At 40.5% G+C, this 8,932-nt stretch overlaps 1 protein-coding gene across 6 annotated transcripts in view; it reads right to left on the bottom strand.

Annotated features, from left to right (window-relative positions):
- The window catches only part of slc25a21 (solute carrier family 25 member 21), a 203,191-nt gene that overhangs the window by 71,759 nt on the left and 122,500 nt on the right, over positions 1–8,932 (bottom strand).

Here is an 8,932-nt window from a genome sequence, read left to right as displayed (position 1 = left end):
AACCAAATAAAATTTTTCCAAATATATCAAGTTTCAAATCCAGGAAGATCAAAATAAAATAAATGAATTATTTACTTCCAACTGTCTTTTGGGTACTCACAAAATGTCCTCCTCTTGGAAAAAAAAGAGAAACAGTCTTAAGGATCAAATCCTCTTACTTGAGTGAAGGGAAATAGTAGAAAAAGCAAGTGTCCTTTTTCCCTAGAAATCAGTCCTTTCCTGTAGGTCCACTGAAACTGCACTTGGGAGGCTCGCCATCAACCGAGAATCGCAAGAATTCCAAAATCCAGCAACAAAAAAAACCTGGCCTGTTTTCACAGACCAGAGCAAATATTCAGTATTACAGTATGATAAAAAATATATACATAAAGAACAAAATAGCATCAAAACATATACAAAAAATATTGTCATAACAAATAACATTAATTTCAGTTACCTGTTCTTCTAATGTATTCTTTTTTTAATTCCTATCAGGTACACGTGACCACAGTGATGTCTGTGAGCTGTAGTAAATAATAAAACACCATGCGGTTTTATAACCTTGTGATAATGGATAATTCTTCCATTAAACAGAAAGATACAACTTTCTATCACTTCTTAAACATGAAACTAATAAAATATTATCACATTCAACATGTTGTCACTCAATATGTTTCTATTATTTTAGCAATAAGCTAATGATAAACTCACCGAGTCAAAATGCATCCATCGCGCTCAAATCAGCATATATCTACTCAATCCCTCGCCATCCTCGTGCAATAGACTTATATTTTTAACATTATATTGGTTTTAAAAGTTTTAACTAATGTATTTTCGCTATATTTACTTTATAATCACTCGGTTTTCCTTTCTGTCACGCTGTGTGTCTCTTCCGATGCTTTAGTAATATCCGCAACCACAAGGGGGCGGAGATGAGCATCCAGCGCTCTCATTTGCTGACTTAAGACTGCTGACAGCCTGACACCCAATCAGAGAATTATAACTCACATATACATGTTTTAACATTTTTTATACATTTTATTTTAATACTTATTTTAGCATCAACACTTTAACACTTTAATAATGATGATGAGGTGTATATTTATTTATTATTTTATCTGTTTTTATTTGTCTTATCTATTTTATCTATCTTATCTGTTTTATCTACTCCCATTCATTATTTTATGGGGGTTACACCTTCCCCTCTTGAAACAATGCAAGTCCCTTTGCATGCTCTGAGCGGTTGGGTAGTCACTATGTTTGCTGGAATGTCAGAAGTTATAGGAGAATCACCCAGATCTTCAACACTATTGAGAGAGTTAACAAGAGCAGTGCTTAATCCTTGGAACAGAGACTGAACAACATGAGACAGAGGATTTCCAAGCTGAAAGTAGGTAAGTCTCTCAGGTTTGTCTCTCTCCCTTGCAGAACGTCTTAGTGGAGGTATTTCTTGTTCTGATTGTTGTTCTTCTCTTTCACAAGAAACAGAGTTTTCTGAATCATTTGCCTCTTCAACTTTACTCTCTCTCTGAGTGGGTAAGTCTTTACTGTTATCAGTTTCAGGTTGGTCTTTTCCAGGTGTCTCAGTTGTTTCACAGACTTCCAGAACATCATCAGATGGGTTATCAACTGAAGAGTGTACAGGTGCATTATAAACTGGAGGATCATTGGCTGAAAGATCATCAGGTAAGTTGTCAACTGGAGGAGTTACAGGTATTTTATCATTTTGAGTTCCTTCCTTGCATTGAGTTCCATCTTTTCCGAGGTTTTGACCAGCTGATTCATCAGCTAAGGACACACTCTTCCCTTTTACTGGTTGGGGAACATCATACACTGTAGAGAACTGCAATGGTTCCACATTTTGATGGTTATCACCATACCACTCATAATCCTCATCTTCTGGACTAAGGAAAGAACAATCCTCTTCAGGTTGTTGGAAACCTGGATTCTGCCTTGTTCTAGGTCTTGACATTTTGGGTGGGGAGGGGTTTGAACTGTTTGACAATGGCAGGTAACCACAAGGAAGAAGAAGGTCCCTATGAAGGGTACGAAGGGGACTTTCACTGTTTTCAGGATGAACGGTGTAGACAGGTAAGTCGCCAGCCTTCTTTACCACCACATACACCTCAGATTCCCACTTGTCCGCTAACTTGTGCTTACCACGCAGTCTGACATTTCGCACCAGGACACGATCCCCGACCTCCAAAGAAGAATGAGTGACAGATTTGTCAAACCTGGTTTTGTTCTTTTCAGCAGTTTTCATCATACCTTGTGAAGCAAGCAAATAGCTTTCCTTCAAGTGTGATTTCAGCTGTTTCACATACTCTGAATGAGGAATGACATCTGATTTCCCATGATGAGGCAGACCAAAAGCAAGGTCAACAGGCAATCTTGGCTGTCTGCCAAACATCAATTCATAAGGAGTAAACCCAGTGACTTCATGCTTCGTACAATTGTACGCATGGACAAGTGGCTTGACAAAGTCTTTCCAATGGGCTTTATCTTTCTCCTCCAAAGTACCCAACATGCCCAGCAGGGTCCTATTGAAGCGTTCAACCGGGTTTCCCTGCGGGTGATAGGGAGTTGTTCGGCTTTTCTTTATGCCTGACACTTCACAGAGCTCTCTGATGACATGCGACTCAAAATCAGGGCCCTGGTCACTATGCAAGCGTTCAGGAAACCCATAGTGTGTGACAAAGTTCTCCCAAAGACACTTTGCTACTGTTTTAGCCTTCTGATTAGGTGTAGGATAAGCCACTGCATACTTGGTAAAAAAGTCCGTAATAACCAAGATATCTTTGGTATTACTCCTGTCAGGTTCCAATGAAAGGAAATCCATACACACCAGCTGTAATGGCCTAGTGGCATGAAAATTGACCAGAGGAGCTGCTTTTTGGGGTTGTGCCTTCCTAAGCACACAGCGACTACACTCCTTGACTTTTCGTTCCACATCTGCAGCCATTTTTGGCCAGTAGAAACGAGATCGAATCAGATCTACAGTCCTCTCAATCCCTAGGTGACCCATGTCATCATGTAAACTGCTCATCACCAAGGGTCTTAAATCCTCAGGGAGTACTAGTTGGTAAGTGAGTAAATTATTTTCCTGCCTTCTTCTATAGAGTATTCCATCTCGCAACTCAAGTCGATTCCACTCCTTTAGAAAAAGAGGAAAAGTTGGAATCTCTTTTCGCACTGTAGGAGAAGGTTTCTCCCCCAACTCCAAGTGGAAAATGACTTCTCGAAGGACTGAGTCTGCTCTCTGCTTTTCACCAATCTCATGTGGTAGGTAAGGCATAACAGGTAATCCATCTAAATTACAATCCTCTCCATACTCATCAGGTATAGCATCAGGACGGAGTGCAAGTGATCCCACCAGTGCAACCCCAGAAGCTGCGTCTTGATTGATAAGGTGCTTTTCGCAAATAGCATGAACTACATCATTTGGGGCACTAACAATGTCAGCAGCATCATGGTGATGGTGTTGTACAAATTGATGGATTCTTTCCTGCTCTTTACTGGACCAAGCAGTCTCAGGAATGGGTTCCTGGGGTCTCCTTGAGAGACTATCCGCATCTACATTCTGCTTGCCAGCTCTGTATTGCAATTTGAAAGAGAAGGTGGAAAGAGCTGACAGCCATCGATAACTTGTAGCATCCAATTTTGCTGTAGTGAGGATATAAGTCAAAGGGTTGCTATCTGTAATAACGGTAAAATGGTTACCGTATAAGTAGTCATTAAACTTTTCAGTCACTGCCCATTTTAGGGCAAGGAATTCAAGTTTGTGAGCAGGATATCTAGACTCACTGTGAGACAACCCTCTGCTTGCGAATGCTATTGCACGCATCTGCCCATCCTGTTCTTGATAAAGTGCTGCCCCTAGTCCCTTTGTACTTGCATCAGTGTGGAGAAAATAAGGCAGTTTGGGGTCAGCAAATCCCAGAATAGGTGCAGAAGTGAGTTTTTCTATAAGGGTTCGAAATGCTTCTTCACAAGAAGGCGTCCATCGATCACCAAAGGACTCTTTTGGGTTATGGTACTGGCTTCCTTTGTTACACTTCTTGGCACCCTTTCTTAGCGGAGGATATCCTGAGGTCAGATCATTAAGTGGCTTCACTATTTTAGAGTAGTCCTTGATGAAACGACGATAATATCCCCCAAAGCCTAAGAAAGACCTAAGTTCTTTTAGGTTTTTAGGTACAGGCCAGGTTTTTAAAGCTTGGACCTTCTCAGGGTCAGTCTCCACTCCATGCTCTGACACGATATGTCCCAAATAGCGGACTGAAGTCTGGAAAAACTTACATTTTTCCAAGGAGAGTTTCAGACCATATTCCTTTAGACGAAACAGGACATTTAATAGTCGAGTCTCATGTTCTTCCAATGTGTCTGAGAAAACTATTAAGTCGTCCAAGAAAACAAGTACCTCCTTCAGATTAATGTCCCCCATACATTTTTCCATTAATCTTTGGAATGTACTTGGGGCATTCGTCACACCCTGTGGCATGCGATTAAACTCCCAAAATCCCAGCGGACAGACAAAGGCGGTTTTGGGTTTGTCTGCCTCATCCACTTCTATCTGGTAGTACCCAGACTTTAAATCGAGGACAGAGAACCATTTAGATCCTGTCAGAGCCGAGAATGTTTCCTCAAGATTCGGCAATGCATAGGCATCTCTCACTGTTTGAATATTCAGCTTGCGATAATCTATACATAGACGTACATCCCCATTCTTCTTCCTCACCACCACAATTGGGGAAGAGAAAGGTGACTCTGATTCCCGGATGACTCCACTTGCAAGAAGATCTTGTAGATGCCTACGAACTGCCTCAATATCTTGTGGATGAATAGGTCGTGCCCTCTGTTTAAAGGGAGTTTCATCGTGCAATTTAATGCTATGCTTCACTTTCTGGGTGTGGCCAAAATCTAGGTCATGATGACTGAACACTTCAGGTATTTCTCTGAGTTTTTTAGAAATGCGCTCCTTCCATACCTGAGGTAAGGGGGAATCACCGAAGTTCAGAGTGAAATCACCCTCTCCATTACTATTGGAAGTTTTTGAAAGAGACTGTAAAGAATCCACAGCATGGAGCTCAGCGATCACACATCTGGGTGGGATAGTAATGTTATGATTTGTCTCATTGGTAAGCACAACTGGTATACTATTCATCTGGTTCTCAGGCTGATTAAGAAGACACCGCTTGACAAACACCCCTCCAGGTAGAGACGAATCAGGTGAGTGCTCCACAAGTATAGTCTGATCTATTCTGCATGGATTTGAAACTGAACCTCCCACCACTACAGTCTGACCAGCCATTAAAACTTTGGGTGCTCGACTCCTCAATCGTACATGGCCAAGAACACCACTTGTGTTTTGTCTCCATCTTATTTCAAGAGTTTTAAGTACCACTTTGTAACCATATGAACAAGGTTGAAATTTTGGGGGATCAGCACTTAAATACTTCTTATAGAGAACATCCAAGGTGTTTGTCCCAATAAGAACCATTGACTGTTTGTGAGCTTTTACATCAGGAACTACTAAGGCTACTGTAGGTATTTCAACGCTCACTCCTAGTAATTCTTCTGGAAAGGTAATTCCCATTTCTATGTAGCCTTCGTATGGAACAGATAGACCATTTGCGCCTTCTACTTCCAGGATATCATCAATGGACTTAATTGGGTATCCTGAGAGATGCTGTTCATAGAAGGACTTTGGAACTGTTGTCACTTGAGAGCCTGTATCCAATAAACAGCTGCATTTTTCATTGGCTATAGTAACTTCAGCAATGCTCATAGCACCTATTAACCCCTTTGGCAAGCTAGTGCTTTGCACTTTAGAAACCTGACTTTTTTCAAAAACATGATTAGTATTGGGACATTGTGATTCCAACTCAGCCCCTGTCTGTCCCACAACAAGGACTGATTCTAGTTTAAATCAGGGTTGGAGTTGGCGTTCTGAGAGTCCCATAGTAGCTGTTTTTCTCTTAAAAGTTTACGCTTGGCATTAACAAGTGTGGGGTTTGGCTCAGAAGTGCAAGAGGATGCAATATGACAATCCTCACCACAGGTAAAGCAGTACCATGGTCTAGGCCTGTCCTTTTGTCTTTGGCTAACTGAAGTCCTAGTAAACTGGTTAGCAGTATCTGACTTCTTTTTGTCCTGTTTATTTACTACTGCTTGCTGTGAAGCTTTCTTCTGGGTTTTATGCGCAGGAACAAGGCTAGCCAACTGACTTTGTAGTTTTGCTATCTGTCTCTTGATCTCCTTAGTTTCAGCTGCAAGTGATACCATGTTTGAAACTTCTCCTTGCTCCACCTCAGAAGAAACCCACGTCCTTTGCGAGTGCATTACTGCTCTTGGTTTAGAAGACCCAAGATGCTGCTTCATACGAGTGACTTTTGCGGTGTGTTTGTCTTCTTCAGTGCGTAACATAAGTAGAAGCTGCCCAAATGAAGGAGGATTATTACGCCTTCGCTCTAGCTGCAGGTCAGTAATTAGATCATTATCCCAGCAGCCTCTACAGAACTGCTTGAGAAGATGCCGATCTGCTTCTTCAGGTGAGACACCACCTCTTTTTATTGTCACTCTCAAAGCTGTCTGCAATCTGTACAAGTAAGTAGATGGCTTTTCACCAGCATCCTGCAGAGTATTCATGAACTTTGCAAGGAGTTCATCTCCATCCTCAACAACTCCAAAAGCAGAATCCAGCAACTGAAGGTAAGCTGATGATGGAGCTTCAGAGCTAAGATGTTTTATAACATCTGCTGCGGGTGGTAAAAGACTGTCTACTATTTTCCTGGATACGTTCAAATCAGATAAGGTGGAATCTTTCAGCATTAGCTCTACACTGGAGCGCCAAGTGTCGTAATCGACCTCACTTCCGGGTCTGGGACATTTTCCTGAAAATACCCTAAGCCTTTGCTGCATAAGTCCTTGAGTAGCCACTTCACCAGTTCTCACCACATGTTCAATTACGAGTTTTTGAACCTCAGGTGGATTTAACACCTCTGAAGAGGTTAAGAGGGGGGGCTTATTTGGTTTAGCAGAGGTATGCTGTGACAGTGAGTCATCTGGTTGACTAATTTTGACAGGGGCTGGGGTAAAACTCTCTTCAGGACATACCTGAGCTTGCGGTTCATCCAGATCCTCGTCATCAGCCTCTGTGTCAGCGGACGTTGGAGTAAGCTCAGCAGTCATTTGTGACAGCATCTGGCTCAAGACAATCTCAAAATCAGTCCCACTCAATTTTGCTACTTCTTTCAGTCCCTCCAGGTATGACTTTGTGACACTGGTTCCCTTATACTGTGTAAACACACTAGATAATGCTCTCACATGGTAAGTAACACTTGGGTCACTTGATAGCTGGTGAGTATAAGGTAGCTGTGGCTCTAGAGAATGCAAAGCTTGGCCACTGGTATATTCAAGTATAACACTTTGATAAAACTCAGAATCCTTGTCACTAATAAAAACTGTTTTGGCAAAAGAACCATATTGTTTTAGGAAATCAAACAGCTCATCATCACTTTTGTCTTGTGTTAATCCGCTAATGATCACTGAGTTCGGAATTTTAATCCCTTCTGCCTCTATTATATCCATTGTCAATTGTTACTGGTCAACGTAGGCAAAAATAATGGCTTAGAATGTAATTAATACTCAGCAACAGCGCCACCTCCTGGCTGGCTCGCCACTTTGTAACGGGTATTAAACCTTAAAGGACCAAACAATTAAAATCAGAAGATTACTAAGAACGGTAAAGGAGGTAGTGGTGATGCTGAGTAACTCACAGAGACAAAAAGGTATGTTGCACAACGTTGTTCTGTATTGAATACACACACAAAAGAAATAACAATAAAATAAACACTAATTAAAAATATACCCCGGGTGCACCCTTTATATGACGTTGTAAATTTGGATGAATTCACAATTAAAACAAATAGATGAGAGTTCAAATGAATCAACAATTTCCAAATTGTTTTGTTACATGTAACCAAATAAAATTTTTCCAAATATATCAAGTTTCAAATCCAGGAAGATCAAAATAAAATAAATGAATTATTTACTTCCAACTGTCTTTTGGGTACTCACAAAATGTCCTCCTCTTGGAAAAAAAAGAGAAACAGTCTTAAGGATCAAATCCTCTTACTTGAGTGAAGGGAAATAGTAGAAAAAGCAAGTGTCCTTTTTCCCTAGAAATCAGTCCTTTCCTGTAGGTCCACTGAAACTGCACTTGGGAGGCTCGCCATCAACCGAGAATCGCAAGAATTCCAAAATCCAGCAACAAAAAAAACCTGGCCTGTTTTCACAGACCAGAGCAAATATTCAGTATTACAGTATGATAAAAAATATATACATAAAGAACAAAATAGCATCAAAACATATACAAAAAATATTGTCATAACAAATAACATTAATTTCAGTTACCTGTTCTTCTAATGTATTCTTTTTTTAATTCCTATCAGGTACACGTGACCACAGTGATGTCTGTGAGCTGTAGTAAATAATAAAACACCATGCGGTTTTATAACCTTGTGATAATGGATAATTCTTCCATTAAACAGAAAGATACAACTTTCTATCACTTCTTAAACATGAAACTAATAAAATATTATCACATTCAACATGTTGTCACTCAATATGTTTCTATTATTTTAGCAATAAGCTAATGATAAACTCACCGAGTCAAAATGCATCCATCGCGCTCAAATCAGCATATATCTACTCAATCCCTCGCCATCCTCGTGCAATAGACTTATATTTTTAACATTATATTGGTTTTAAAAGTTTTAACTAATGTATTTTCGCTATATTTACTTTATAATCACTCGGTTTTCCTTTCTGTCACGCTGTGTGTCTCTTCCGATGCTTTAGTAATATCCGCAACCACAAGGGGGCGGAGATGAGCATCCAGCGCTCTCATTTGCTGACTTAAGACTGCTGACAGCCTGACACCCAATCAGAG

This window comes from Danio rerio, chromosome 17 (genome assembly GCF_052040795.2).
Source record: "Danio rerio strain M-AB ecotype USA chromosome 17, GRCz13ab, whole genome shotgun sequence".
Taxonomy (NCBI): Eukaryota; Metazoa; Chordata; class Actinopteri; order Cypriniformes; family Danionidae; genus Danio; species Danio rerio.
This window is presented reverse-complemented; position numbering and strand designations above follow the sequence as displayed.